At 44.2% G+C, this 4081-nt stretch overlaps 1 long non-coding RNA gene across 1 annotated transcript; it reads left to right on the top strand.

The window, feature by feature from the left end:
* The first annotated feature begins 302 nt into the window (after nt 1-302).
* Nucleotides 303-1023, top strand: LOC140002019 (uncharacterized). The gene is made up of 2 exons (XR_011807869.1): nt 303-370; nt 471-1023. It is a non-coding gene; the product is annotated as an uncharacterized lncRNA (long non-coding RNA).
* The last annotated feature ends 3058 nt before the right edge of the window (nt 1024-4081 follow it).

Below are 4081 nucleotides of genomic sequence, written 5' to 3'. Positions count from 1 at the left end.
TGTGTGTTGATCTGCTTGAGGGTAGGAAGGCTCTGCAGGAGGATCTGGATAGTCTGGACCGATGGGCTGAGGTCAACTGTATGAAGTTCAACAAGACCAAGTGCCGGGTCCTGCACCTGGGGTGCAACAACCTGTAGTGGGTTTACATGGCAAGGTTTTGGTAGCAGGGGGCCATAGGGGTGGTTTCTGTGAGAAAGATCTAGAAGCCGCCCCATGTTTGGGAAGGGCCCCGTTGTTTTCCAGATCTGAGCCAATAAGCGATGTTGTTTTGCGCCTGTGTGAGAGCATATTTAAGACAGGGAAAAAACTGCTGCGCCACACAGCAGCCGGGAGAGTCAAGGGAGTGAGAAACAGCCTTGCAGGTGCCAAGGTCAGTGTAGAAGGAGGGGGAGAGGTTCTCCAGGCGCCGGAGCAGAAGTCCCCTGTGGCCTGTGGTGAGGACCATGGTGAAGCAGGATGTCCCCCTGCAGCCCATGGAGTACCACGGTGGAGCAGGGTTCCACGCTGCAGCCCGTGGAGGAGACCACGGTGGAGCAGGTGGCCCTGCACTGACGGAGGCTGCCGCCTGTGGAAGACCCCTGCCGGAGCAGATTCCGGGCCGGACCTGTAGCCCGTGGAGAGGAGACCACGCAGGAGCAGGTGATCTGGCAGGAGCTGCTGCCCGTAGGGGAGCCAGGTTGGAGCAGTTTTCTCCTGAGGGATGGACCCCGTGGTACGGACCCATATCTGGAGCAGTTCTGGAAGAGCTGCTGCCTGTGGGAAGCCCACGCCGGATCAGTTCGTCAAGGACTGTATCCCGTGGGTGGGACCCCACAGCACAGGGGACGAGAGTGACCGAGAAGGAGCGGCAGAGAAGTGCTGTAGACTGACCATAACCCCCATTCCCCCGTTCCCCTGCGCCGCTCGGGGGGAGGAGGTGGAAGAGGGTGGATGGGGGGGGAGGTGCTTTTGGTTTCTTTCCTTTGTTTCTCACTTCTCTAGCTTGTTAGTAATGAGCAATAAATCTTACTATCTGTCTTCTTATGCTGAGTCTGGTTTGCCCGTTACACTAATTATTGCGTGATTTTCTCGTCCTTATCTCAATCCTTGAGCCCCTTTCACATATTTTCTCCCCATTCCTCTTTGAGGAGGGGGAGTGAGAGAGCGGCTGTAGTGGAGCTCGGCTGCCCACTCGAGCGGAACCACGACACAACCCCAAGCAGAGCTACAGGCTGGGAGATGAGTGGTTGGAAAGCTGCCAGATGGAGAAGTACCAGGGAGTATTGGTGGATAGTCGGCTGAATATGAGCCAGCAGTGTGCTCAGGTGGCCAAGAAGGCCAACGGCATCCTGGCTTGCATAAGAAGCAGTGTGGCCAGCAGGGCTAGGGAAGTGATTGTCCCACTGTACTTAGCTCTGGTGAGGCTGCACCTTGAGTACTGTGTTCAGTTTTGGGCCCCTCGCTTCAAGAAGGACACGGAGGTGCTCAAGCGAGTCTAGAGAAGGACTACCAAGCTGGTGAGGGGTCTGGAGAACAAGTCTTACGAGGAGCAGCTGAGGGAGCTGGGCTTGTTCAGCCTGGAGAAAAGGAGACTCAGGGGCGACCTTATCGCTCTCTACAGGTACCTTAAAGGAGGCTGTAGCGAGGTGGGGGTTGGTCTATTCTCCTATGTTCCTGGTGACAGGATGAGGGGGAATGGGCTAAAGTTGCGCCAGGGGTGTTTTAGATTGGATGTTAGGAAGAACTTCTTTACTGAGAGGGTTGTTAGGCATTGGAATGGGCTGCCCAGGGAAGTGGTGGAGTCACCATCCCTGGAGGTCTTGAAAAGACGTTTAGATGTAGAGCTTAGTGATATGGTTTAGTGGAGGACTTGTTAGTGTTAGGTCAGAGGTTGGACTGGATGATCTTGAGGTCTCTTCCAACCTAGACAATTCTGTGATTCTGTAATTCACAGGTCACTTTGCAGTAATCTTAAACTACATTTAGGACAGCAAAGAAAGTTGGGAAGGGAGGTTTCCTTGCCATAGGAGGATATAGTGATTACAAGACATTTCATTGTGGTGGTTTTAATGAGAGAAAAAAATCTGTGTCTTGTATCTAGGCTGTATTGGATCCTTACTCATGATATTTCCATAGACAAGCCAGGCATCTAGTATTGCCATATTTAGAAGCGTGTACTCCTTTAGACCACAACTACTTTCCACCTGTCAGAGAGAGCAGTGGAGCTTTACAATTCACTGTTCTTTACAAAGACCACAAAAATTTCCAAACTGAGTTCAGTGTTCATGCAGAACATTTTCCAGAGAAGTGACAAATTACTTTAGGTACTTTACTTCAAACTCCAAGTGACTCTTTTTCATGAATGGAAACATTTATGAATCTTCTTTAAAACAAACAAACAAATATTGCCTTTTCGACATATACAAGAATATCAACTGGCATTTAAGCACCTTTTTTTAGACCTTAGGATTCTTAGATGTAGAAAAAAATCAGTCTGAAGACCTCAGATCTGACAGTGAAGATACAGCTTTATAGAACATATCCTTGTAAGACCAAGGATAACCTGATATTTGCAGAAAATCTTTGCCGGATTTTTTTTTTTTTAATGTGGGTGGGAGTTGGGGAATAGGGACGGGGATTCATACCAAGTTATTTGTGAAAACTAAATTGATGTAGTTACGGATAAACAGAAGATACTGTGGAATAGTGTGAAAGTTCTGCACAAAACAGTGTATATTGACAGATGCATCTTTTTCATTATGGTTATAACAATTGCTCAGCATTTTCACTGATCAAATGCTGACCTAAGTTCTGTGTACTCACCGAGGAGATTTTCTCAAAAAGAAAACTTATAATCTTTAAATGAAAATGTTCTCTCCATGATAGACCTTTTTGTACTTTATAATTACCTCAAAGGAGGTTGTAGTGAGGTGGGGACTGGGCTCTTCTCCCAAGTACCAATGGCCTCAAGTTGCATGAGGAGAGTTTTGGGTTTGGGTATTAGGAGAAATTTCTTTACTGAAAGGGTTGTGTGGCATTGGAATAGACTGCCCAGGGAAGTAGTTGAGTTACCATCCCTGGAGGTCTTCAAGAAACATACAGATTTAGAACTTAGTAGCATGGTTTAGTGGCAGACTTGTCAGTACTAGGTTAAAGGTTGAGCTAGATGATCTTAGAGGTCTTTTCCTACCTGAATGATTCTATGATTCTATGAGATATATATATATATATCAGGCCATATATATATCAGGCCATATCTGAAAAAAACACATACTAGTGATCAGAAACAAATTAGATGGAAAAAGACAATATATTTTGCATGGTATTATTTCCATTATGACCCAGTGAAACTGTGAAAAGCAATTATTTTTTAAATCAAATGTATCCAGTTAGTCACAAGATTTGTGGTGGGTGTTTTCATTGACTGTGTAACAGAGCCTGAATATATGTGTAATTATGTGCCTTTTCCCCTGGGAAATTCCAACATCTACTGTCAGGATGGAGGAGAAGCCGAGCAAACAGACTCAGCTTAAAAGAACCCCCAGGCTTAAATACCCCAGGTTTCAGGAGTTGGTCTTGATACTGTAAAGACCAGAGTTTAACTTCATCTTTGTGCTCTGTAAGCAGACTGGGTGAAGTTATCTGAGCTGTTCAAAAGATACAGAAATTTAAGTGAATAGGCAAATCTTTGCAGAATCATTTTTATTTTTTTATTTTCCTAGAAATTTCTGGTAGGTTATTAGAGTGGATGTCTGATTGAGAGGACAATGGACTTAATTAAAAGCATAGTTTTTTTTTTTTTTTTTTTTTTTTTTTTTTTTTTTCTCCTAGATTTGCTCTTAGTCATGAAATGTAATTCTGTGGGTTTCAATGCAGTTTTGATCCTGACTGCATTTTATCAGCTTTTTTTTTTTTCATATTATTAGTATGTTTATCTTTTCCAAGACAGGTTTCAGAGGAAATCAAGTAGAAGTATACTTCAATAATTTTAGAGTGTTAAATAATTTTAGAGAGTTAAAATTTTAATCAATTTAAAAATATATTTCTCTTGGTTATGATGTCAATGATAAAATCAATGAAGTAATATATATATCTTCCTAGA

The sequence above is a fragment of the Anas platyrhynchos genome, chromosome 3 (genome assembly GCF_047663525.1).
Source record: "Anas platyrhynchos isolate ZD024472 breed Pekin duck chromosome 3, IASCAAS_PekinDuck_T2T, whole genome shotgun sequence".
In the NCBI taxonomy this organism is placed as follows: domain Eukaryota; kingdom Metazoa; phylum Chordata; class Aves; order Anseriformes; family Anatidae; genus Anas; species Anas platyrhynchos.
This window is presented reverse-complemented; position numbering and strand designations above follow the sequence as displayed.